Source organism: Phasianus colchicus, chromosome 6, assembly GCF_987193195.1.
Source record: "Phasianus colchicus chromosome 6, bPhaCol1.hap1.1, whole genome shotgun sequence".
Classification (NCBI taxonomy): Eukaryota; Metazoa; Chordata; class Aves; order Galliformes; family Phasianidae; genus Phasianus; species Phasianus colchicus.
In genome coordinates, this window is record NC_143441.1 from 3342722 (window position 1) to 3370639 (window position 27918).

Sequence of the window (27918 nt, forward strand, 5' to 3'; positions counted from 1 at the left end):
ACATTAAAGTCTTCAAAACCTAAACACTAGCTGACTGAGCTCTTGGGAATTCAAAGGTGCCATCAATTCACTTTTTAGTACAGGCTGGACATGAAATCCCAGTACAAATCACCACAGGAGGAAACTACTGTCCACTACATCTAAACAATCAGTAAAGATGGTAAAACCCCAGGGAAGGATGACATGGTTGATAAAATGTACTAACTAGCTTCCGTATGTGGAGTAATTAAACAAAGACTCTTCAGCCTAAGGGATAACATGATAGATGCCTTTAAAATTGCAAGTGTCATGAACACAGTAGATAGGAAATAACTACATATGATTTGTTTTTGTATACAAGCAAGAAGGCATCAAATGAAAAAACAGGAAGCATTCTGCAAACAAATGAAAAGGTAGCTTTCCCCTTTCTTAACTCATAGTAAAGTCAGCTAACCCCTAGCCACAGGATGTTGTGGGATACCACAAGTTAACTTGCATTTAAAAATTCATGAACGAATTCACAGAAGAAAAATCCATCAGAGCCATTAAAAACAAAAGCCTCATCTCTGGCTCGGGAATTACCAGAGCCACAGATTCCTGGAGGCTGAAGAGTGTTTTGAGGAAGTCTCACTACTTCTGCTTTCTTCCCACACCCTTCTTAAGTCATCTGGCCCTGGCTATCCTACAAAATGAGATACTTGGTTAGGGATGGAACTTCAAGCTTAACTCAGCCCATGGTTGTGTGGTAACAGCAAATATAAGACAGAGGTAAAGAAAAATGTGATTAGAGTCATAGAATCATAGAACCCTTAGAGTTGGAAAGAACCTTTAAAGGTCATCTAGTCCAACCACCCTGCAACGAACAGGGACATCTACAGCTAAATCAGGTTGATTAGAGCTCCGTCCATCCTGATCTCGAATGCCCTCAGGAACAAGGCATTCACCACATTTCTGGGCAACCTGTTCCAGTGCCTGTCCACCCTCACAGTAAAAACCTTTTTTCTTATATTCAACCTAAATTTACCCTCTTTAAGTTTGAAACCGTTTCCCCTTGTCCTGTCACCACAAATCTTGTTGAAGAGTCCATCCCCTTCTTTCCTGTAGCTCTCCTTTAGATACTGAAAGGCCACTGTCAGGTCACCTTGGTGCCTTCTCTTCTCCAGGCTGAACAGCTCTTTCAGCCTGTCTTCATGGGAGAGGTGTTCCATCCCTTGGATCATTTTTTGAGGCCCTTCTCTGAACGTGCTTCAACAAGTTTATGTCTCTTTTGAACTGATGACTCTACACCTGGATGCAGTACTCCAGGTGAGGTCTCACCAAGGCAGAGTAGAGGGGCAGTGCCTTTCAACACTCTGCTTGTATTGGTAGTGGGGGTTGCCTCAACCCAGGTCCAAGACCTTGCACTTGTATTTGTTGAACCTCAAGAGGCTCTCCTGGGCCCGCTGCTCAAGCCTGTCTAGGTCCCTCTGGATGGCATCCTGTCCCTTGGGCATGTCAACTGTACCCTACAACTTGGCATCATACACAGATTTACTGAGGGTACACTTGGTTTGTTTTAATTGTTGTACTGTTTCAAAGGCCTTACTGAATTCCAGATGGATGACATCAGTGGCTCTTCTCTTGTCCACTGATGCAGTTACATCATCACAGAAGTCCACTAGGTTGGCCAAACAGGATTTTCCCATGGTGAAGCCATGCTGGTTCTCTTGTATCACCTCTCTGCCTTCCATGGGCCTTAACATAGCTTGCAGGAGGATCTGTTCCATGATCTTTCCCAGCACAGAGGTGAGATTGACAGGTTAGGTAGTTCCTGGGGTTATCCTTTTATCCTTCTTAAAAATGGGTGTGATATTGCCTTTTTTCCAGTCACCAGGGACTTCATCTGACTGCCATGACTCTTCAAATATCATTACGAGTGGCTTGGTGACTACATCAGCCAATTTCCTCAGAACTCTGGGATGTATCTTATTCCTGTGGAATAAGTGAAGAAACTCCATGTGTTCCATAAGTGGAATCAAGCCCAGAATTTAGGAAATCTGACAGAGCATTACCCATTACTGGAAATAAGATATGCCAATCATGCAGCCATGAAAGCACCACTGAACAATAAAGGAGTGGGAGTTTCATTTCAAAACTGGTATATTTGAACATCTGTGAGACTTACAAGGCTGTAATGGGCTGGCAAGACAAGACTCCTTGTCTCTTCTGTGACTTATGTACTTGCAATGTCTAGCCTCAGAAAATCGTTAAGTACTGGCACAAAGGACAAGGCAACAACAAACGTATTTAAAAGAGAACATGTAGCAACCTGTGTGGAGCTTGAAGGGAAGAATCCAGGGTGCTGTCAGTCAGGGATAGAGGGAGCAGTCAGTATGTGCTGGGGAATGCTAGCTGCAGCACAGCAGTTTTTTCCCTTTCCTACTATAAAGTTTTCAGTACCATTCTGATACTCACAAGGCTCATTCCAGTACCTAGTCTAATGCCTTCTGTCTGTGCTTTCTTTTGCTGCTAATTTCCTGCATTTATTTTGTCTTTTAAGATAGAAATGAGTTCTAGTTTAAATTCATCATTCTTCACCAAGGCCAGAACTGTACCTGGTTTACCCTTCTGGATCTCATCTGTGCCTTTTAAAATAATACTAGAACTTCTCCATCTTTACAGTAGTTTTCTGATGTAGTTTAAACTTGTTTCTTACCTCCTGGGCTCCTTCAGATGACACGAACACTTATTTTCACAATGTAAACCCAAATCCCAGGCCTTTTTCCTCCTCACTCACAGAAAAATCAGCGAGAACCCAGCCTAGAGCAGAAATTTCTAGCTTCAGCTCTTTAGGTGCTTCACTTCACAAATAGCCCAGCTCTCAGAGTCATACAAATTCCATATGATATCTAAGTTTCTCCTTCTTTCGGCAGCACTTCCCGTCTTGAAGTCAAGAGCAAATTTCATTACCATGCTGCTAAACTGAGACAGCATCATTAACAACAACAGTCTAGGAGGTACAAATACTTTGCAGACATCTACTTGTGTTCTCTCACCAGCTGTTCTTTACTCGTCAGTACTGGCCATCCCTATACACCCTTTACTCACTTTGAAGATTCAGTATTAAGTCGTCTGTTGCCTCTTTGCTACTTATCTTCACATAATCTGCAAGAGATTTGCAGTGAAGTACATGTGAACTATCCACAGATTATAAAATATAGGTATCAGTTTATCCCGGCATGGCAAAATTTGATACACCTTAGCTTCAATTTAGTTATTTTCCCCACCATTTACAATTGTCCTTATCTTTAAAATATATAACATAAATGCTGCATATTATAAAGGTGAGCCTAAAAGGTACGTAAACACCCCAAACCAAATTTCCTCTCTTTCAGGAGCATTAAACATGTGCTTTCAATTTACTAGAAATATTAAATACAATTTCAGAGTAATGTGTCATTTATTGTTGTTGACTGCCTGGCACTAGCTTTTTTAAAGATTTACTACATTTTGTCAAACTTATTAACATCTTTGTTGGTGACATAGACAGTGGGATTGAGTGCACACCCAGCAAGTTTGCAAATGACACCAGGTCATATGGTGTGGTCAGCATGCAGGAGGGAGGTGATGCCATCCAGAGGTACCTGGACAGACTTGATAGGTGGGCCTGTGTAAACTTCATCAAGATCAACAAGACCAAATGCAAGATGCTGCACCTGGATCAGGGCAATCCCAAGCACAAATACAAGCTGGGTGACAAATGGATAAGAGAGCAGTCCTCAGAAGAAGGACCTGGGGATGCTAATTGATGAGAAGCTCAGTACGAGACAGCAGTGTGCACTTCCAGTCCAGAAAACCCGGAATATCCTGGGCTACTTGAAAAGAAGTATGAGCAGCAGAGTGAGAGAGGTGATTCTGTCTTTTTGCTCTGATTCTCTGAGATCCTTTCTGCAGCACTGCATTCAGTTCTGAGGCTCCCAGCACAAGAAGGACATGGACCTGTTGGAGCAGGTTCAGAGGAGGCCAAGAGGGTGACTGGAGGGCTGCAGCACCTCTCCTATGGAGACAGGCTGGGAGGACTGGGTTTGTTCTGTCTACACAGGAGGAGGATCTGAGAAGACAGTAATTAAAGGGGCCTAAAGAAAAGATGGGGGGGAACTTTTTACAAGGGCATGTAGTGATAACAAAAAGGATAATGGCCTTAAACTGAAGGAAGAATTAGACTAGATATAAAGAAAAAAATCTTTATTCAAAGGGTGATGAGGCACTGAAACAGGCTGCCAAAAGAAGCTGTGAATGCCCCATCCCTGAGGTGTTAAAGGCCAGGTTGGATGGGACCTCAGGCAATTTGTTCTAGTGGGAATTGTCCATGCCCATGTAAGAAAGTGTGAAACTATAAGGTCTTTAAGGTCCCTTCCAACCCAAATCATTTTGTGGTTCTATGATTTTATGAAATTACTTCGCACATGACCTGCAAATTCATGTGCCTGTACTTTCAACACTCAAAAGTGGAGATATTCATTCTCTTCATTTATAAAATAATAAGTATTTTGAATTTTGCTTCACTTCATTTTGATTTTTCCAAATCCTCATTCCTATTTGTCATCGTGACCACCAGCACTTTTATTTGAAAATGGATGTCATGTATTTATTTGGTTTTTTTGGGGTTACACTTTGGAAATAAAATCCCCGCCATAACTTTGCTTCACATAGCATTCCAGCTTTTTTCCCCACTCTCTTCTTTTTTTTTTTTTTTTCCCTTGGTCTTTTTTATGTCTATGACTGCAGAACTTCTTGCTGCTTGTTTTGATTTTCTTTTGAAGGTACAACTCAGCCTGACTCTTGGCAATTCTTACTTTGTCTCTAAACTTCCTGACTTCCAAAACACGGCTTTCTTTGCTGGCTGATCATTTTTTTCCACCACTTGTAAGCTCCCTGCATACTCTTAATATCCCCTTTGAGAAGTTTTTTCATCCAGTTAGGGCTGGGGCCTTTTTTGGTAAAACTTTTGCCCCCTCCTTGTTGTGATCCAAGATACAGATATTTTTATGCTTTTGACTGGAGAAATCCCAAACTTTCTCCACATTCAAATCCTTGCATCCTTCATGACAATTGAATTCACGAATCATTTCCTTTAAAATTTATCATATCGACATTTCAGAGTACGTAACATTACACAGTCCTTTATGCATTTAAATCACCAGTATCACTAACTTGCAGCTGTGAATGCTCAGCATTACTGCAAACCAGACCCTAGAGTCTCCTGTCAGGACCCCAGAAATGAGGAATGCACAGTTAGTGACCACCTGTGGAAAAGTGTGATCCCTGGCAAAGCACAGAGACCGAATGGTAGAGGGAAAGATAAAAAAAATCTATATGTATGCGCCAGTATTCAACCATCACAGAATGTATGGGTTGGCATTTTTCAGCCTACAATCCCCTTGTTCCATCACTATACATCTCACAGTTTTTGTAACAGATGAAGAACAAATAATAAAGACAGTACCTTGCACCAGTACTCATTTCTGAGTCACTCCCAAAGAAGGTCAGGGAGTAGGTGCCCCGTGGGAAAAAACAAAAAAATTAATACATATTCCTGCAATTAAAGATGGTATCAGAGAACAAATTTATGGGATAGGATAGGGAAATGTAATCACGATTGAAGGGTTCAGAAGGGTTTGGAAATTTTGAAACTATTAGATGCTTACATGAATAGAACTCTCAATGTACAATTTTTTGTGAGACTTAGCTTTAAAAAAATATTTGTAGTAAGCAAAGTGAAATAACAGAGTTCCATCATGTAACTACTTGAAAAGCACTACACTGATGACCATATGAATTTTCCACACAGATCTAAGAAATTTAGTTTAATGGGATAGCTCATAAGTTGTTGACCTCCCTACTGGCAACACTGATCTAGAGTGACACACTCTCTGCTAGCATACAAGCAAATATTTGTTGACAGCAGAGGAACCATGAGATCTAAATATCACATGTACTATTCCATATTCCTTGGCTATTCATCTATCTCATGTCAGCATTACTCCTCCTGTCTCACCCTCCCCAACAGATTTGCCTTACTTACCGCTTCCCTCCTGTTGACTCAGCATCCCAATTTCATGTTTCTCAAGAAACTGATCCCAGCATGTTTCTCTCCTTGTCTAACACATCTGGGTTCTCAGTCCTTCTATACATAGAGTTACTTTTCCTCAGTCAGTCTCATTGTCCAGACTACCTGAATTCACATTCTATTTTGTAGTTTCTTATCTACTCATTCTTGCCACTCTGTGATAAATTTTGCTGATGTTCCTGCATTCCCTTTCCTGCGTTCCCACACATAGGATACAAGCAGTTTTCAGACTTATCTTCTCATCAGCTGTATGCCCTCAGATCTTTACCCAGCCAGCTACTTCCAGTTTTCCCCTGCTCTCTGATCTCAGTTTCTCCTTTAGCACACTTTTCCCTCCCTCTCATCCTTCCCCTGCCCAGCTATTTTCTGATCCTGTTTACATTTCCCAGCTGGCACTTTTTATTATTATTCCACTGCATGATCCACTGTCAGTTCCCTTTTTTTATCCTGGTGGATCCTGCTCTCTGAATCCTTCCTCTACCTGACATATTCCCCCTTTCTCCAGGTAGTCTTAATTTGAAGAACAGCTTCTGATGGTGATTGTGACAAATCAGTTTATATATTTGAGATCAAAGGTTTTATTTTAATAAATTCTAAATGCTTTGTTCTGTTTTGTTTTGTTTTTAATATGTTTAATATACTTCCCAATATACTGATAATATTCTGATGTTTGGTGTTAGAAATATGTGCATCAAGTCCTCTACATCTTTCCATTCTTCCTCCTCTCTTTCACTAAGATGGGAACAGCTCAACCATTCTGCCACACAGGAAAAAGTTGTTGTACTTCTCTTACGTGACTCACTACAGTGAAATAAACTTGAACAGAACATCATGAGCAGAAACTTGGAATTCTTCTGAGTATAGAGATAAACTAGGATATTGTGAGAGAAAGAGAGGAAAATATTTTTCATGGAAAATTTACAAACCCACAGCAATCATAGAAACTAGTGCAGCTCTATGGATACAGCTGAAGTGAACAGGACTCATTTCTTTGATAACTCTATATTTCAAATCAAGCAAGTCACCTCATATCAGCTTCCAACACTTTTTCAGATAGGTTTTATTTTTACATGGGATGCCTTGTGAGTACTGTGATATTAACTAGTGTGAGAGGTGACAGACTGCAAAAATACTCAGTTTCATTCATACTTACCAGCTATAATTAGCTTCAGCAATGCCACAACTAATATTGGGTCTCTCTCAGAGTTTCCCTTCCCATAGAGTCTGCCAGTTTTGGTGTTGTGTGTAGAGCTACTTGGTGTGAGGAACTCCAGCTTTGGAGTTAGCATATGTCTGGGGGGAAATAAAACCAACAAATATACAAAAAATGGGGAAAAAAAAAACCTCACATAATATAAACCAACCAAAACAGTCCAACACTCTTTTCACTTTGCCAGATACCAAACAAACCTACTGACTACAGTCTCTGCACACAGCAAAATGACACCATCCCGGCAGAATGCTGCTTCTGCAGGATCCTGCCATCTCCTAATGAAGGCAGTCTGCCAGAGAGCAAAGATTAGCCATGTCTGAGATCTCGACAGGTCAGTTCAATCAAATTCAAAGGCATGTTGGGCGGGTAATTCTGGATCAGACTACTACTACCACTAATGTAAGCCACACTGCAATATTTTAGTGCCAAGGCTTTCATCTGGTGATAAAACAATGTCTCGGGAATATAACACCGGGCCAGACAAAAAAACAAAAGTAAAAGTGTGTGTGTCATGCCTACACCCCCCCACACTGCATGTTGTAACAGTGAGAGCGTTCAAATTGGAGGTGAGGGGAGTCTTCATTTTTTTTATCTGTTTAGTTAGAAGTTAAAATTGCCATTCTATTTTGAATATATAAATAACCAAGGAGTAACTTAAAACCTCAAACTCTGAGTACTGTTGGATGGGGACCAAGAAGCCTGAACACTCTATCTGCACAGCTCTGATTAGCTAGTTCCATTTCCATGCTCAGAATGAAGCATGTTTCAAAACCATTTTAAATGGTTCTTCTGGTGCTTTTCTCTACCACAGGTTAACCATCTCAGATGTAAAGTGCCAGACTATGCTACAAATTTTGCTAAGAAGCAGTGGCTATGTGGTGGCTTGATCTGCCTGGTTGGCTTAGCCAAAGGCCTGGGAAAACCTATTTCCTCCAGTTAAAGGTGGGGTTAATCAAAACTGGGCCAAAGTTTGTTTGCAAGGTTTGTGAACCTTAACAGACCATTTCCTCAGCAGGCCATCCTGGTCTGAATTTTGAGTTCATAATGAAAACTGAAACCTGGCCAGTGTTCGGTGGTTTGGGATTTGACAGAGAGTATTTCACATGGCCCTAGTTATTGGCTAAGGAAATACAGCATGGCTCTGTCTAAAAAGAGAACTAAATCCCTGAAAACTGCATTGGTAAAACAGCAACAGCGTTATTAGAAATGTGCAATGGCAGCCTAAGTGTTTTTGTGGTGTTTTTGCAAAAAGCCTGTGCTTCGGATAGATTTGACACTATTTCAACTGCACTATCCTTTAATTGTGTAGCCCACAGCTCTTTCCATAACTACCTTAGGATCTGGCTTCTGGCTGCTTAGGAAGATCTTCCTAGAGATTAGGGCAACTGTGGTAGAAAAATCAGTACTTTGGGGAAAAAATATAAATCTTTGATAGATCTGCTAAAGCTTCAGGAAGGAAGTGAATTTTTAACATAACAGCTTATACACTTCTCTTATAGCTAGCTGTATGCAGTGTGCTTGTAAACAGTTCTGAACTGAAATACAGCTTTCGTTCACCAACAGCAACAGGAAAAAAGCGCTTAAATCCTTGTATCCAACAGGAAATAGGACTCACAAACAAGTGAAATGTCAGTTTGTTATAATGCGTAATACGCCTTGTACACGGCAGAACAATGGAGATCATTTTGTGAAAGTCAGTTATGGATACTGTGGGCTCAGCACTTTCCCAGCTGTTGTTTTATGCAGTTCTTCACAGAGATGGAGATGGCTGATGGACATCATTAGTCTTGATCAGTTTGGATTCAGGCTGCTAGTTTTCTCGCTCTGATAAAGGAAAAAAAATTCACACATATTTCAGACTCTAATCTCTATTATGTATTGCTTTGACTTCAGTTTCAGAAATCCATTGAAATGTATTCTTCCTCTCCTCCATCACTGGTTTAGGAAGGATACTGAAATTATATTGATCAAAAGACTGGAAAAAAACCAGCTTAGTCACAGGCAGCAAAAGAAGGACACCGGCTATGAGCTAGGTTGGCACTAATTCAGCACTAATCTTTGGGCTCCACTGAGGTTAGGGACAAGCCACCAGGTGAAGATTTCTCCCTACGTCCTTATGTTTACACATGCAGATGGAATCTGAATGCGTAACTCCCTCAAAAAAGGATGAGATTTAAATGCGTAAATCTCTGTGAGCTATGATGAAATATATCCCTTGAAAAAAATCTGATTTCTATTTTGTGTTTGTGTCATAAAAGTTAAAAGAAGTGCAAATTTTAGCTGGGAGGGAACTTCTATAACCTAGTTATAAATCTCCACAAGGAGTGCTTTGCAATTGAAACGCTGACAAACTCTCAAGCAGAACAGTGCAAGTGGGTTCGCCAGTAACATCTCCTCCAAATTCAAGTCCAGCTCAGTCAGCGTGTCTCACGCCAGCATTTACAGTCCACAATGAACTAGTCAGTACAAAGAGAGGAAAATAGTCATTTCTGAATTACTGCCCCTTTTCAGAAAATAACCGCAAAGACAGGGTAATTTTGTTACTAGAATGTTGTGGTTCATATGTTCTAACAAGACTGTCAAAGAGAAAGCTGCATATTCCCTCTTGTGTATGTAAAGAGGAGAAGGGACGGACCAAGAAATTGGTTACAATAGTACTGCTGTGACAAAGAGAAGGCATTCTGTGTTGTACTTAGAGACAAATAAATGTTTTTTAGAGTCTTCTTTGTCTATTTCATAAGAGTACCTAGTCATTTTTCCCCCTCTAGGTCTGTTTCATTGCTACTTAAATCATATTTCTGTTTCTTAAATTCTCCCCTTTTTTATTATAAAATGAAGCTTAATGAATCTCACAAAATCAATCTTAATAAAAATTATATATATATATCTAAATGTTAACAGATTTATCACATCAAGATGCCTTAATCACATTCTGCCTCCTGTGCTCTTTCCTACCCATAGTGCTCTTAAGGCAGAATGACATTTCTTTTATAATCCCACTCACGGAATTAATGACCATGCTTATTAATTAGGATTATTGGAATTTCCCATCTTTCTTTTTTGTAGTAGCACTCCACCTCTGCTTGCCAATCATCATTATAACTACTGACTCTATCACATTTTGCTTTTTTTAATGAAATAAAGTGTTTGGCTTGGCCCTATGCCAAGAATAGGGTCATTCCCAAACTTGTAATAACATATCCTTAGCTGATGTTTCTTAGTAACATGTGTAAATAGGAAAAAACAGTCGCACAGTGGGGGTTAGCTTGGCCACGTGTGACTACAGTAAAAGAACATGGGAAGAAAATCAGTGGTCTTACCACAACAGCCATCCAGTTCAACAGCAAGAGCAGATACATCCAGATACAGAAGAGCAGACAGATGAAAAGTTAACCTCTTTCTGTGCTCAGCAGCAAGGTAGTGCAGCATATCTCTTCTGTGCTAAGAGCCAGCCCTGCAGCTTCTGGCAGTAGCAGAGATAAGGAGCTGAGCTTCAAAGTTGAGTCTAGCCAAAAACACAATGAACTCTACCAGAATATTCTTGCTGATATCTTCTGCTTATGCCTGGCAACACCAACTTTCTGTTCCAACTAAAGATCAGACTTGGCATCAGTGACATTGCAAGTGGTTTCTTGATAACACAGACTGGATAAAAGCAGAATATAACTGTCACTATGAGAGATAGGCTAAAGCTGTGAAGTGTGATCCAGGGTTTGGATTCTGGATGAGTCAAGACATTTGAGATCAAGGGTTTTGCTGACTGCTACAGAAATGGGCTGACCTTCAGCTTGGCTCAGACTTTGATGCTCCCAGCAATCGAAGTTCAGGAACTTTGGAACCAAGAGTATACAAACTCACAGAACAAATTTGTCCCATGCTTTTCTGCAGAGTACAATTTTATAAAAATTGAAACTTGATATGGATAAACAACACAGAACAGCAAATACACTGAGCATTTGTGAAGTTATCCTAAATTTACTTTTCCTTTCAGAGGCTCCAGTGACCTCCATTATTCAGATTTCCACAGCTTGCTTCAGATTAAGTGGGTTTAAAGTAGTCATTCTGCAATGGAAAAAGTTGCAGCTGAAGACTGCTATTGGGACAAAAAGAGAGAAATTACAGTTGGTGCAGAACAGTTAATCCAGCAGGCTACCCCTAAGACTCTGCAGAATGACAGGTCTGGGAGACAGACTGCCCACTTCTACTGTGAGCAGAAAAAGTCCTTCCTGCTGTTGACTGCTCTTTCAGAACCAGTCCCAGTGACAGACCCCTCATCCTCTGTTCTGAGAGCTGTCATCAGGGAAAGCTGAGGCCATGCAGCACAGCCTCATCTCTGAGGGACAGGTGTCACACAGAAGTATGAACACAGAATTATGAAACTACTGTGATCAGTTTGAGCTGGAAGTTAGTAGTGCTGAGTAGTGCTAAAAAATAACAGGTTGGCAAAGGAAGAAACAAACAAGACCATAGTTTAAAGACTCTTAATTCTTTCTCCTGTCCTACCAAAGCAGGAAGATTTGCCTTGCCTCTCTGCAGAGAGACAACATGCCCTTGATGTATTCATGAGATTTAAGCAGAGTGACACATATACTCTTCCTCTTTACAAATTCCTCTTTGATTCTTAGCAACACAAGCATCTTTATCTAAAGATGATCCAGTGCAAACAAACAGGTTTGTTGTTGTTATTGTTGTTGCTGTTTTCCCAGGACAGATGAGTTGATCAAGTACTGCGGGGAGCACTTCACGTGTGGTTTAATGGGTACGGCAGGAAACTGGCAGATAGAGCTGCTGGGATTTGACACTTGCTGAGATGCTGGTGTGCAACAAAGCTACTTTAAGGCAGGTGGGGAATGAAGCAACAATAATCCAAAGCAATGTGTTTGGATTATCATTTCCACTGTGCCCTAGGACATAAAAGTACAACCTTTCGACTGGTCCTGGATAGAATAGTGCACATTTTTGTTTTTCACATAAGCCCAGCAGAACTTTAACATGACTTGTATTGAAGCAGGTGTCCTTTCTATTTTTCACATACTATAAAGTTTCCCATATGGGAAACTGGAAAGTAAGTTCAAATCTTGGCCGAAGCTGTGGTTGTTGTTTTTTTTTAATCACTCTGTTGGCACAAAGGTATTGCAGAAATGGTTTAGAAAAATACCCAAATATTTCCCTGGTGTGGATTTACCAGTGGGAGTTAGCTGGAGATTCATTTCAGTGAAGGCAAGCTGGGGTAAGCATGAGGCCAATTTCATTTTCATGTGGCGTTGATCTGAGTAGAAGTCTACAAGTACTACTGCCAAAGAATCTCAGAATCTCTAAAATGTTTAACATTCACTCTCCACTCTTCTTTATCCTCATATTCTTTCCTATGTCAGATCCAAACCTTTTGCTATATTATGGATTCCGTATTAGTTATAGTAAAATTGAGATGTCACACAAAACTATGCACTGCACTATCACAGCACAGGAAACAGTGGGAATAATTCACCCAAGCTCACTGGGTTAAAGCAATTAAAAAAGCAATAACAACAGCTGGAGTTAACTGCGTTTCCCATATTCAGAAGATGTCTCTGAAGATCATGTACGTTACTTGGTGTGAACACTGTAAAAATAAATACCATGATACCAGAATGGGAATTGTTATGCTATGAAATTGATGACAAAAGTTTCAGGATGAATTCCTAAGGATGCCCAAATGGCAGGTGCCCAGCAGGTTGGTCTAATGCTTATCCCCTAAACAAATAAGATGTGGTTTCAGACACACAGCACTGTTTACTTTTATGAGAGTATTTTATTCATACAAGGCTAGAGATAGTCACTTAGTCAAAATCCACCACAGTTAGAAACAGCCAGAGCAGGGAAATGGGAATGATTTACTGTGACAGCTGATACACCTTTATTCACATGGAAGGCTCCTCACCCATACATCGTGACATTTCTTCCCGTGATGTCTCTGCTCCAGCACTTTCACACAAAGAAAGGATAAAGATCAGATGACCAAAGTTATGAAACATGTCCGTGACAGCATAATCTCAGGAAGCATGCCACACGTTTGTCACCTCTCTCTTTCATTTGCCACCATGGGTGCTGTGATACAGCTGATTCACGTTACTGCCTAAAACTTGGAGTCTGAATATGATTTTCAGGGAATCATGTAACTCTATTACAAGGAGGTATTTACTGTTTAGATAGCTGCTTGGCACTTGACACAGACATCTCTGAAGAGACAGGAACAAAATAAAGCCTCATCTGTAGAATATAGGATGCATCAACTATGTTCTATCTGACTGCTGTGAAAAGCTGATTTAACCTTGACCAGAGATGCTGGAAGAGAGCCTATGTGAAATTAAAGAAGCAGAGATCAGGGCCAAATCCTCAGCTGGTAAAACTGTCAGAGGTAAATGGTGTGAAATCCCCACATGGGACAGTCCATGTTGCATCATCCAAAAAATACTTTAAAGTATGAAACACCAGCGAGCAAGTTCAACAAGAACAAATGGTTTACAGAGTAAGAAAAGCTCAATTGATTAACAAAGGGTCAAGCTTATGGGCCAGTAAATTTCCCTTCATTTGATCAATTATGCTTTAAAATTCAAATGGAAACCATCCTTAAGAATAAGTCAGTTAACATCAGAAGAATGTTCCACGGTTGGGTAACAGTATGATAGTAATTCAGATGTTTTTGTAGGCTGAGCAGATGCAGAACAAACAATAACTAAAATGAAATGGTAGCAGAGCTGTGTCCTTTGAACCAGACCCTGTAACAGATATACACCGTGCTTTGCAAAAGCAGCGTGATAGCATGTTGCTGAAAGCATGCACAAAGCTAAACCCAAGTGTTTGGGGCTTTTTTTCCATCTTCAGTCCCAAAAAGTCATGAGGAAGTTGAGATATGAGGACACCACAACTGCTTTCAGACAGGTCATGCTGCTATGTGAGGTCAACAGTACCGCTGCTATTAACTTCAGCTGAATCAGGTTTTGGTGTACTGGATTTAATTTATCACATTACCAAAGCTGTATACTGATATAAATCCACACCAGAGCGAAATTGAAATAACACTGTAGTTAATCAGGCCTAATGAAGCAATAGCCCTCAAGGTCAGAAATGCAGCTGTATCTCTGATGTTAGGATTAATACTTGCTCAGCTTTGAAATTAGCTAAAGAGACTCTTGCTATAGATGTCATAGATCACATATGGAGAGATTAATCAGTGCAACCCTCAGATCTACATTATCTGGAGAAAAATGCCAGGAAAAGAGGTGCAATAACTCTAACGATCTATCTGCCAAAAGAAAAGCCACCAGCTAAACAGTGAATGTGACACTTCATTTTGACTATAGGGATGATGCCTAACACCAGAAGTAGCCACAGATTCATAAACCTCTTCTTGCAGTCCAAATGATAAAAGAGCAATACATGTTGCACAAGTTATTGAAGAAAAGGAATGGTATGCATGTTCCATCCCACCATTATGAAACAGAGCATTTATGTGCTCTGAGTGACCTGCTGTAGGTATTTTTAAAAACTCACTGATTAAATCTCTTCAACAATTATCTACATTCTTGGAAATCATAGATACTGAAAATAAAGCTTGCTGAGTTAAATCTATACTAATCTTTCCCTAACATACTCTAAAAATCAGTACCAGAGGAATGAAGAAAGCAATGGATTTATAATTGCTAGATGATTTAATTTGCAAAAGGGGTTGATCACTTGAAACACAGTGACATTTTTTTCCTGTATAATGGAGAAATTATACTGAACTTGAATTATATAGACCATCTGCCCAAGGAACTGGGCAAATGGTCCATACAACTGATACCAAGCAGAGAGACATGATTTACTGCAGGAGTTTCTTTTACTAGCTCAGGTAGCCCTCGGTTCAGCTCTCTCTGTATGGTGATACAATGACTCTGGCCTCAACAGTCCTTGCTGAGGCATTTTCTCCTGCAGTCATTTTGCCCTATCCTCTATTGCTCGTCCTGTGCCCACATCCTGGCAAGAGAATGAGGCCATTTTTGGAAGCCATCCTTGAAATGCCCACAAGCCACTGACTAGCACTCTCTGACCTGCAACATGTAGCACATTTTGGTATGGTAGAAGTACTGAAGCTAATACAGCACTTTGAAAATTACAGTAATTCTCACTGAATTATATTCCTGTAAAGCAGTATTTGTGTAGCATTAAGAGATGCATACAAACAAGCATTTCAGATATAAGAATTCTGTTAATTTATTTTAAAATACTTTTTATGAAGTTACTTTCCTGTTGAAGCACCTCTAAAAGGAAGAGGTATTTGGTGCAGGAAGAGTAGGGACACCTCTCAACAACACAGCAGACACTGTTTGTTCCTAACTGGGACACAAGTATTGTGCCTGTACTGATAGAGAGAACTCTGTTTCAGACTTTACCAATGTAGAAATGTAGAATCATCTAGGTTGGAAAACACCTTCAAAATCACCAAGTCTGACAACTCTTAAATATCTCCAAGGATGGGATTCCAGCACTTCCTTGGGAAGCCCACTTCAACTCTTGATCACCTTCCTAATATCAACCTTAACTTTGCATGACACAACTAGAGTCTGTTTCCTTGTGTCTCATCACTTGTTACCTGAGAAAAGAAACTGACAACCATCTCATTACTTCTTTGTATGCCGGTTCTCTTTAATGTTTTAATCAATGACTTGGATACAGCTCTTGAAAGTATACTAAGTAAGTTTGCACAGGACATTGAACTAGGAGGAACTGCTGACTCCCTCAAGGCTAGAGAAGTACTGCAGAGAGATCTTGACGAAAAAGGGCTGGGCATTTGCCAATTGCATGAAGTTCAGCAAGAGCAAGTGCTGGATTTTGTACTTGGACCAAAGCAACCATGGATATATGTACAGACGGGGATGAGCAGCTGGAGATCCCCATGTGAAGGGATCTGGAGGTTCTGGTTGATGGCAAGCTGAGTCTGAGTCAGTAGCTCGTTCTGGCAGCCCAAAGGGCCAATTGTACCCTAAGGTGCATCAGGCCATGCTGACAGCCAGGCAAGGGAAAGGGGTTGTCTCACTGTGCTTTGTGCTGTGTGGCTGCACCTCGAGCACTGTGTGCAGGTTTGAATGCCACAATAAAAAGGCATAAAACTGTTAGAGAATGCCCAAAGGAGGGATATGAAGATGGGGAAGGGTGTAGAGGGCCGATGAAATCCTTTGGGTTGTTCAGCCCAGAGCAGAGGAGCTGAGGGGAGTCCTGGTGGCGGCTGCAGCTCCTCACAGGGAGCGGAGGGCAGTGCTGAGCTCTGCTCTGTGTGACAGCGACAGGGCTGAGGGAATGGCATGGAGCTGTGTCGGGGGAGTTAGGGAAAGGTTTTTCACCAGAGGGTGATGGACATGGAATGGCTTCCAGGAGAGTGGGCATGGCACCAAACTGTTGTGGATGCCCCTTCCCTGGAAGCATATAAGGCCAGGCTGGATGGGGCTGTGAGCAACCTAGTCTAGAGGGAGGTGTCGCTGCCTATAGCAGAGAGATTGGACCTACATGTCCTAAAGGCCCTTCCCAACCCAGACCATTCTGTGATTCTATGATTTTTAAGTGGTTCTGTGTGGAGCCAGGAGTTGAACTCGATGATGTTTGTGGATCAGGTAGTTGTAAAAAGCAATGAGACGTTCCCTCAGCCTTCTCTTCTCCGGACTAAACAGCACCAGTTCCCTCAACCACTCTTCATAACCTTTGCTTTCTGTCTCCTTCACCAGCTTTGTTGCCCTTTGCACATGCTCAAGCAACCTTCTTGTAGTGAGGGGCACAAAACTGAACAAAAGATTTATGGTGTGGTCTCACCAGTGCCACATATGAGGGAACAATCACTTCTTTTGTCCTGTTGGCCACACTATTTCTGATGCAGCATAAGGTATTACGTAACATAACATTTTACCTATATAAACTGATTGCTTTCTAACTGAAATTTTACATTACTTTATTTTTATTTTTGTTTCTATCTGCAACTAGAAGTTAGAAATGGAAGATAAGCTGGTTTTAGGATGGATTAGACCCACAAAAAATAAAGCACACTCCCTGCAGCCTTTCTGCAGGGTCAGAAAGCTACCACAGATACAGTGCTCCCCTTTAGTTTTGCATTACTTGACATCCACTGTTTTATAAGGACGTTGTAAGCAAAGAGCATTTAAATCACCACAACCTCAGGCTTTTAAAAAGACAGAAATGAATATAACCTTGTAGCCTCAGAAGAGAAATATGATGATTTCAGCAGTTTAGGAAAAACGGTATCATATAGGTATTGAAAAAAAATAGCAATAGCAGAAAATGGCAAGACAAGTTTTGTTTTGGCCTGGGACACATGCCTAGATAAAAGATGTGATAGTTCCAAAGAACACAAATGCAAAAAAAACTGATTCAGTTTATGAAATGACAAACTATGGGAAAAGCAGGAGAGAATTTGACCTAAAAACCTATTTCTTAGAATATAATTCCTACTCTAAAATTCAAAGAAAAGCCAAAACTAATAAACAATTATTACAGTGTCGATGTTTATTCATATCAAATCATTATGTGCAAGGCGAAGAATATCAGCAGTTCAAGTTACTGGCTGAACACCCAGTGAGGTATATCAATTGCTCAAAACATTCACAGGACGAGGAGATGGCTGAGAAAGCCCTCAGCAATTTAATTCCTTAAACACGGCACAAAAGGCCAGCAAAGCTGTGTGGCTGGATCTCCAGAGTACGCTGCTGAAGAGCAGGGGCTTCTTCAGTGTTGATGCCAGTATGAATGTGTGAATTGCTCTTCAGGTCACAATTCTGCAAACTGATGTAAATAGCACATTCACAGTTGTTTTATGCAGCAAAGGAAAAAAAATCTGTGAGGAATGACACATAGAAAATCAAAATAAAACTTAGGTGATTGTGGTAACCAACATGCCCTCACCAAGGGCAAATCATGCCTGATAAACTTGGTGTTTTTTTATGATGGAGTTACAGCATCAGTGGGTAAAGGGAGAGCAGCTGATTTCATTTACCTTGGATTTGTGCAAAGAATTTGACACTATTCCGCACAGTATCTTGGTTGCCAGAATGAATGAAAATGGATCTGATGGATGGACCACTTGCTGGGTAGGCGGCTCAGTGTCCAATTAGAGACCAGTGACAAATGGCATTCCTTGGGGATTGGTGATGGGATTGGTGCTATTTAAAACCTTCATAGGTGTGACACAGAACATGGGATCGAGTGTAAGCCCAGCAAGTTTGCAGATGACAAAGCTGAGTGGTGCAAATGACACTGTAGAGGGAAGGGATGCCATCCAGAGGGACCTGGACAGGCTTGAGATGTGGGCTCATGCCAACCTCATGAAATTCAAGTACAAGATCTTGCACCTGGGTTGGGGCATCCCAAGGACAAATACAGGTTGGGTGGACAGTGGCTTGAGAGCAGCCCTGAGGAGAAGGATTTGGGGGTGCTGGTTGATGAAAGACTCAACATGAGATGGCAGTGTGCACTTGCAGTCCAGAAGGCCAACCATATTTTGGGTTGCATTAAGAGAAGCGTGACCAGCAGGTCAAGTGAGGTGATTCTGCCTTTTTACTCAGCTCTCATGAGACTCTACCTGGAGTACTGTGTCCAGTTCTGGGTCCCACAACACAAGAAGGACACCAAGTTGTTGGAACAGGTCCAGAGGAAGGCCATGAAGATAATCAGAAAGCTGGAGCACCTCCAGCTGAGAGATTTGGGGCTTTTCAGCCTAGAGAAGAGAAGGCTGCAGAGGGACTTTATAGTGGTCTTCCAGTACCTGAAGGGGGTCTACAGGAAAGCTGGAGAGGGACTTTTTATAAGTGCATGTATTGACAGGACAAGGGGAAATGGCTTTAAACTGGAAGAGGGTAGATTTAGATTAGGTATTAGGAAGAAATTATTTACTGTGAAGGTGGTGAGACATTGGAACAGACTGCCCAGAGAGGCTGTGGATGCCCTCACACTGAAGCATTCAAGGCCAGGCTGGATGAAATGAGCAACCTGGTCTAGTGAGAGGTGTCCCTGCCTATAAGCAGGGGGTTGGAACTAGGTGATCTTAAGGGTCCCTTCCAACCTGAATTATTCTGTGATCCTCCAGCCTGAGAGTCCCCTTGGACCATCCACCTGGAAGCAGATCAAAGGTGTCTCAAGCCAGGATGAAATGACACAGTGAAGTTATGCTCACAGCCTTAGATGGCAGACATAGCCAGTCATCTGTGTGGGATACCAGTGATACCCAGGATGGCAACCAGAGTAAAGTGAGGTGTGGGAATTGGTCTCTCACCACAACATAGGAGGGTACTAAAGCACAGTTCAGTAGATAGAATAGAGATCATTCCTATTTTAACAGAAGCATTAATGTAAAGCTGAGCTTTGCTGAGAAGATTTGCTGTTATAAAACAGGAGATAACAGCTTTAACAGGTAAGAGGATGAGAGATCTGGAACCACAGACACATTTGTACTCTCATGCTCACACTGTCTCACATATCCAACTGAGTCTCTGAGGAGAAGATGGGATGGTGGCAACTATGAAGAGGCTATGTTTACTAGCAGTGGAGGAAACAGATCAAATAAATAAGATTGTTTCACATCTTTACCAAACTCTCAAACAGAAATATTGAGGTCTGAAAAATTCCTTTAATTTACTTCTTTAAGTTTTGATTTATATTCTCCACTCTGTGTGTGGAAGAAGCAAAATGCCAGGAAGAACAAGCTTGTTCATTGCAATGTGGTTCTTTTTGGGGGATTTTCCTGCTCACACCTCCAAATTGTCCCTTTGATGAAAAATCAGTCTCAGGTGTTTCAATAAGTAATTGCTATGACAGTGTAATAAAGTACATGGTGTCAAACATTACACTAATGACTTGAAGTCGTTATCTGTTTTCTGTATCCTGATAGGAGTAGAATGAGTTTATTGATTGCTGCACTGTTCCTGCAGCACAGAAATCTCCACAAAAAAAAAAAAAAAAAAAAAAAAAAAAAAAAAAAAAAAAAAAGACCACTGCAAATAATATCATATTTTCTGTACTTAGTGGGGGAGGCCAAGTATTTAATAGACACTAAAATGATCTAAGGTGACCTTCACATAATTCTCTACCAAGGCAGGTTGGAGAAGCAACAGAGGGATGATGAGGGAAAATGTACATTAAGCACAACTTACTCTTGGAGAACAAAATTTGCTCTTTGAGTACACAGCTGAACTTGGTTTAGCTTTCTCTAAGCCAAAGATAACAAAAGCCATAGCTGTGTGATAAACCTATTTTGAGCAAGCTGGACAGAAATGCCATTTAAATTAAACTAGGGTGGAAAAACAGTCTGTTAGTCTCTCGGTCTTTTTGAATGACTATCTCTCCAGAAGAGGTGCCTCTAGTCCTCTCTGCTTCTTCTTGGCTGTAAGCTGTGAATCGTAGCTTGGCTAATTTACAGTATTTGGGTACAGTTATGTTATACAGTGGGACCAGCTATTCCCACAGGTCCTTCAAGGGGTTGCATACACTGTTAGACTTTACTATCCCATGCTGTCAGCATAAGACTGATCATGCTCACTACAGTGACAAGAAAATTACTTTTGAAAGAAGAATACTTACAGACCCCACACATTTAGGACCATAAGCAATAAACTTGCATCCTGATGATGATTCTGCAGGCTGCTGGGTATTGTGTCATGTGAAATTTCAGAGCACATCCATCCTTGAGCAATCAGATCTGATACCATTTCAGTTTGCATCTGCAGAAGTTTAACACATCTCAGATCTTTTTGAGAGCACTGGAGATTTTGCTGATGCTGAGAACATTTTGCTAGTAGTTTATATCCTTTCCTAAGTAAGCACAGAAAGAGAAGCCAAAGCTTTAATTCTTCTAAGCTATTCTTTTTATTTTTCTTGTGTTACACATTTTTTCCCATAGGCATTTTGGTTACTAGATCTACTTGCCAGTCCCACAAGCGCTTTGGAGCCATTCTCAAAGGAAGCCTCTTCCTTGTCATTTCCAAGTCTCTGAATAAAACATGCAAATCTTTGACATCTCCTTACCATTTCTGATGAGAAGACACACTATTCTCACCATCTGTGAGTTTATAGGGCATGTTGGGTACTACCCATAGCACTGCAGTACATGTAGTGCAGTCTGGTGGCTGGGAGAGGAGAGCTGTTTGGGTGACTCTCCCCTGTGCTATTAAATACCACAACCAGAGCTTAAATACTCTACTGACAGGAACTTCCTAGAAACGAAAAGGAGACACAGGTTGGTAAAAGCAGCAAGGGATCCAAAGAGCACATAGCCACACCCTGGGGTGGTATTTGCACTTGCAAGAAAATCTCTTTTCTTCTTTTCCTGACTTGAGTGAAGAGGGACAAAAAGACTAGCAGTTCTGATCCACAACTGAAATGCAAAAATGCTCTACAGGGCAAAGGAGTGGTAGAGTAAGCACTACAATAGACAAGCAAGCTCAGTCAGCACATAGTTGGAGGCAGATGACGTGCCAGCAGAAGAGAACAACAGTCCCAAGATAATTGTGGCTGGCCCACAACCTCAGTCTATGTCAACTCTGTGGCCTGTAAGCCAAAGGTTTCCTTTTTTTCCCACTCTCTTGCATACCACATGGCATCTCCAGCCTTACACAATCACTGACTTCTCCCTGGATCTCTGGGAGAGCAAAACAATGTTGGGAGCCAGACTTGAGGTAGTAACAGACAGATCATTTGATCTGAGACATTTGAATGAGAGTGTGCAGGCTGCTCTGACTCTGAAGAGCTTTCCTGCCCTGATGATCCAGCTTTCCCAAACCTCCTGCATATGTGACAGCAAAGTGTGCCCAGGAAGAGAGCAATTTCTCACTTTGCTAATGCATTCACTCCTCATTGGTCCCTGTAGCAAATGACTGTGGTTCTTTACACACTTCCTATCTTGCTGGAATTCATCCCACAAGAGGTTGAATAATCCCTCGTAGAATGTTTTCAAGGAAAAAAGTCTCCACCTGATCGTTGAGTTTCATTGAGCCCTACAGCCCATGACAGGTATTCAAATGAATGAAAATAGTACTTATGCCCTGACTGTTGTACAAGGTCTTTATTTTAGCTACGGTGTCCTTCTGCATTATGCATCCTCTTATAACAAACATGATGTCAAAGCTGAGACACACACTTGGCCGAGACATCAGCAATAACGCTACTCTAGAACAATCTCCATGTATGTAACCAGAATCAAATTCCTCTTCTTAACTGGTGTGGGGCATCTCTGAAACACCGCAGACTGTTAGAATCAGGTGTTTGGAAGAGATAAGAACTGACGGTTCCAAACTACGCGCTCCTCACAGGCACGGAGATTTAGCAAGACCGAGGAGGCGAATCCAGACTAACACACACCATCAGAGCAGCCAGAGGTGGAGGAGGTGCAAGATAACTCCACCTCTTCCCCAGGTAGTGCGCAACACGGCGAAAGGGATTTTTGGGGAGTCTGGGGGCGGTACGTGGGGCAACGTCTGTGCCTTCGGACCCACGAGCTGGGCTCTCCACCCCGTTCCTCAGCAGCGGGGATCCCCAGCCCAGCAGAGGGCGCTCCAGCACCGGCTAACGGCGGGGAGCCGGCGCTCGGCCCTTTCCCGCTCGCTGGGGCTGCGCGGGGCGGCCTGCTGCGGTCGGCGGGTGGGCGGCTGCCGGGCAGAGAGCTGGGAGTTTGAGCTCTGGTTGTACAAGCTTCCCTTTTACCGTTCATTTGTGACCGTGCAGGCCTAGTTCTTTGCCGAAAGGAAATATCTGTCTTCCCCCTAACGCCTACAGCAGGACTAACGTCAGAAGACCCAGCCCCACAGGCACCCCTGTCCTCCTCCCCTGTCCCAACGCTGAAGCATGAGGACTTGCAGCAGGGATTGCTTAGGACAAGGAGGCTGTGGCTGCCCCATCCCTGCAGGCATTCAAGGCCAGGCTGGATGTGGCTCTGGGCAGCCTGGTCCTCTGGTTGGTGACCCTGCACATAGCAGGGGGTTGGAACTGGATGAGCACTGTGGGCCTTTTCAACCCAGGCCATTCTGTGATTCGATGATTCTATGATCATTTCCCATCCAGTGGCCACAGATACCCTGGGCAACACAGTCGACCCCTGAAGCTGGGTCTGACTTCGAAGTGGGCCCTGCTCTGCACACAACATCGGGCAGTGGCCTCCAGAGCTGCTTCTAAACCAAAAGGTTCCTTGCCTGAAATGCTATGTAAGTATGAATAAAGCACCCTTACCTTCATTACACAGCACAGAAGAAAAATATATAGACAGGTAACTTCATGTTTACCAAATCATTTGGTTTCAGATGGAGCCACCTGTAACAGGACCAGCAGGCTGAGGCTCCAGCAGGTCACTGCCTTTCTCCTCATGCTGTCTCATCAATCCTGCTCCATCTTCTAATAACTCTGTAAACAAATCGGTTTTATCAGACTTTATATGGGTCACTCTCCTGGATTCACTGCACATGTGAACATCAACAACTTAACTGATGGTGTATATCCATTTCATAGGATAACATGGCATTGATTGATGAGCCAGTAGAAATATGTCTCATTTGAACTAAGAAATTTTCTTTCAGTTCTTGCAGGTGAAAGATTGCCACTGTTTCGCACTGCAGCCGCTCACTGATGTGAATCTACTGTGTCAGTCACTCCACCACTGTAAATACAGAACGGCTTTATTCAAGTCCCTGAGGCTTAATCAGCCTGCTTTTAAAACAGCTTGGTAAGAGGAATTGCCCTTAGCTAACAAATTGATTGTAGAGGTGTATTTTTTCAAGAAGATCATTCTCCTTGTTTAATCCTTTTTTTTTTTTTTTTGTAAGTCATCACCAAGGGGCCAAACTTAACTTAAAAGTGGGTTAACATATTATAAGCAAGGTCATTTTTCTTTGTTCCTGCAACCGCTCTGATTATATGGTGTGAGGAGACATAAGCTTGACCTGGTGGACATTGCTGTGAACTTGCACTTTGGACTTCCCGGGAGTCCTTGAACAGGCCACTCACCCTGTGCTGTACTTCAGTCTCCTGTCTGCAAAATGCAGCTAAAGCTTCCCTGCTGGGCAGGGGCACTGTGAGTAAAGCCCTGTAAGGATTGCAAGATGCTTAAAAACAGCACCAGTGATGGCCACATAAGTGCCAAGAACAGATATGTATCTACATATCCAGACAGCTGCAGACTTATTGTGACTCAATCAAGTTTAAACATCTTAAGATAAAAGCTGCTATTTCAAGCTTCTTAGGCTCAAGGAAATCCATAATAAAAACAAACCATCAACATAGAAATAACTGGGCTTATTCACACTCAGAAGAAGTGGGAGATTTCACTTGTCAAGGTCACTTTTGAGACCTTGACAGACTGAGAAGAAAATAAAAAATCCAATGCATGAAAACCATGACAGAAAAAGATGCAAGATTAAAGCTTCTTTCCTCACCACTTATTCAAATGGGGAAAAAAATCCAGCCCTTTACCTCCAGTCAAATACTCTTGCACACTGAAACAGGGAGAATAAGTTTACGTACAGCAAGTTCAAATCTAGCTTTCCTGAGATACTTTGAGGAGTTTCTTCAGAGGAAACTCAGTTAAACTTGACTGCACTCTTGCTACATATTGTTGGAGTGTCAGAAGATAAATGTCTCATGATTTGCCCTTTCTTTATCAGCTCTGAGACAGTGGCTTAGTTGAAACTGAGAAATTACAAGGCTAGCTTTAATTCTTAACCTTCTGGATAGAGATTTTCTTTGTAAATACTGGCACACAGGAAATAATTTTCTTTAAATATGCTGGAGTGACACTTGCAGAGTTTTGAACAAAAGGAAATTCTGATCTGGCAGTGGCACAAAATGGGTCCTGTTGCCTCCTTGGCTCTTGTTTCAAACTCTTACAGTCATGTGCACTGACATGAATAAGGAACATAATTCACCCACAACCATACAAACTTTTAGAGCAAAGATGAGCCTGAGTCCAGAGTCCACCCTGCAGCTCCCGAATCCCAGAGTTAGAGTTGTGTCAAACCTCAGTTCTAGTATGAAGAGTATTAACTACAGAACCATATTCACAGAAACACAGACTGCCTTTCCCAAGTGAGAGATTTAAACTTGCATGGGCTTAATTATATCCTTATCCCCATAACTAACAACTAAATGAAACTCAGTGCTATGCACTGTGTGGAAAATGAACTCTTCAGTATTACCTTAGCCTTGTTAACCAGGATATTTTTTGTGTGTCTGTCCAATGTGGACAAACTGTACATTCAGCATAATCAATTAATGTTGTTAATTATTCATGAGTTAATTTTTGCAGAGAAGGCCTGGAATCTTTCCTGGAGCAGATCTGGTGTTCTTTCACTTCTGCATTTCAGTGAGCCCCTTTGGTCTGAAGCTTCCTCCTAACAGGTTGCTTCATTTCTCTGCGTCAGAGGACACGCATGTGATACATAAAGCACGTAAGAGCATTAATGTGGAGTATTTATGCAGCAACAAAAATGTTGTGTCTGTTTTGCAAGATATGGAATGTTTCATATGCAAGTCATTAATTAGATGTAGATACTGATAAAGACAGATATTGATGCACATGTGTATAATCTTGGAAAATGTTGGCACTTTCCTATGCATGGGGTAATGAAATTTAAACCTATTAATATCAGAGAGAAGGTGAGATATTGTTCTTAGATTATGTTTGAAAACATTTGGTGAGCTCTTGGTCTGGTATCCAGAACAAAGTACTGCTATTCAAAGCAAAATGATAAAAATACAATGGTGAGAACCTTCTAACCGACTATGACAAAATAATTTCCTTCTTTCTCCCACTACTTCTTTTTGACTTTGTGTTTTACTCTTCATTTCTGCATTTGATTTCAAATAACATATTTTCCCCCCTTTCTTTCAAAGGAAATGGATATCAAAGAGCATTGTTAATTGACAGAAGAGATGTTATTATAGAGATTGTCAGTTACCTTTTGCTGCTGATACCCATCAACTCTAATAGAAATGTTAGAACACAGAACTGGAAAGGACCATCTGGAACCATCTGTAAGCCGTTCCTAGCACTGTGGGCTACTATAAATTAGACATTTAATCACAAACAGTGCATAGAACATCTTCTCCACATGACACGGGCCATAAAACAATTCGCGTGTAACACAATTAAGAAAGATGATGATTAATAATGAACATCCAGAACTGTAATGTGCCATAAAAAGAACACAGCATCAAGCCCCATCAACTTCTGAGAACCGGAGAATATATAATTTGGGGGTAGAATGATCTTAAGAGATAAAGTGTGAGTTTTGCTGTAAGGAGGCAAAAATAAAACCAAAACAGCTTCCGTTACTGTGACCCGGGAGATTTCTTCATTACCTCAAACCTTGCAATCCACTTAGCTTGGACTATGTGACCCAGATTCGCCTCCCACTCACTTGCTGGAGTGGAGTTCATGATGGAAGTGTATGTTCATCTCATTTTCATTTTCCCCCACTGGTAGTACCACACTCTAATCTGAGCAACATACTCTGATGTTCTAACACAGTAGTAAGTACTGCTGACTTACGTGCACTTGGTTAGCTAGCTCTATTACAATGTATGCAGACCTCTATGAATACATGTCTCCTGTAAAATGGCATGCCACTATTAAATTAAATCTGAGACAAAATGTTTACAAATTACTCTGAAGCCACATGAAACATTCTAGGAATTGTTCCTTGTGAATACATTTTGACAGACACTGTGCATCTCCTGTGCAGGACAATGCAGTGTTATGATAGTTGCTGAGAACATTTTTACAGGAAATGTATCTTGATTTTCAGTATTACTGTGGTTTACTGAATACCAATTGGGTGAAGAACAGACAACATTTTTCCCTTCTCCTCTAACTTTACAAATAGCAAATGCTATGTAGTTTGATCTTGTGATACTTTCCAGGGAGATATCTTTCTGTGGGCATAAAGTCTATGAAGATCTACAGCATCTGATCCCATAGGTCATTTGACTTCTGATGATAAGCATCCACCCGGGGCAGTGGTATGGTCAGTGGAGAATGTGAAGACAGGGCAAGAAAAGGTGCCTTCAGTTTAGCAACTCCAGCCTACATCCCCTTCTCACCAGCTATAGATGGCTTTCACCATACATCCACTGCTCTTCAGCCATTAGGTAGGTTAGAAAAATCTACAGATGTCCACGCAGAAGTGCAACTCCTGGCTAATTTTCATGGTCTGATTCTGTTCTATAAAGATTTAGGGGTGTCTTTGCAGTGCACTGGTCTGCTGCCAATGGCCTTGTAAGGAAAACAAGCATCATTTGAGGTTATATTAAATCTATAGATGAAAAAATGCATCAAAAATACTGTAGTTTTTTGTATTGGTCTGAAAGATAGCCTTTCTTTCTATTCATTCTGAGTAAGTCTTCCTTGTATGGTGTGACTGCTTAATCTAAAAAGGAAAAATAATGGCTAATGGACCTTTTTATTAGATGGCTTTAGGGTTTGAGGTGCTGTTATCTTCTAGCACTAGGGCCAGGCTGAATCTGAGGGGTTTCAGTTAGCCACAGTCATAAAACAGAATATAAAACAACTGTGCAGAAGTGAAAAAAAAAAAAAAGAGCTTACCACATCTTTTAG

The 27918-nt window shown here is 41.4% G+C and overlaps 1 protein-coding gene and 1 long non-coding RNA gene across 10 annotated transcripts in view; one reads left to right on the forward strand and one right to left on the reverse strand.

Moving 5' to 3' along the window:
* Positions 1-27918, reverse strand: part of LOC149917364 (uncharacterized) — a 100010-nt gene that overhangs the window by 27055 nt on the left and 45037 nt on the right. The window lies entirely within an intron of this gene.
* On the forward strand, positions 22028-27898 carry LOC116232786 (uncharacterized). 4 transcript variants are annotated; one of them, XR_016467600.1, is made up of 5 exons: positions 22028-22730; positions 23376-23515; positions 23885-24030; positions 25596-25750; positions 26196-27898. It is a non-coding gene; the product is annotated as an uncharacterized LOC116232786 (long non-coding RNA). The 4 variants fall into 4 exon arrangements; XR_004167761.2 differs by having other exon boundaries at positions 25609-25750; XR_016467599.1 differs by having other exon boundaries at positions 23612-25750.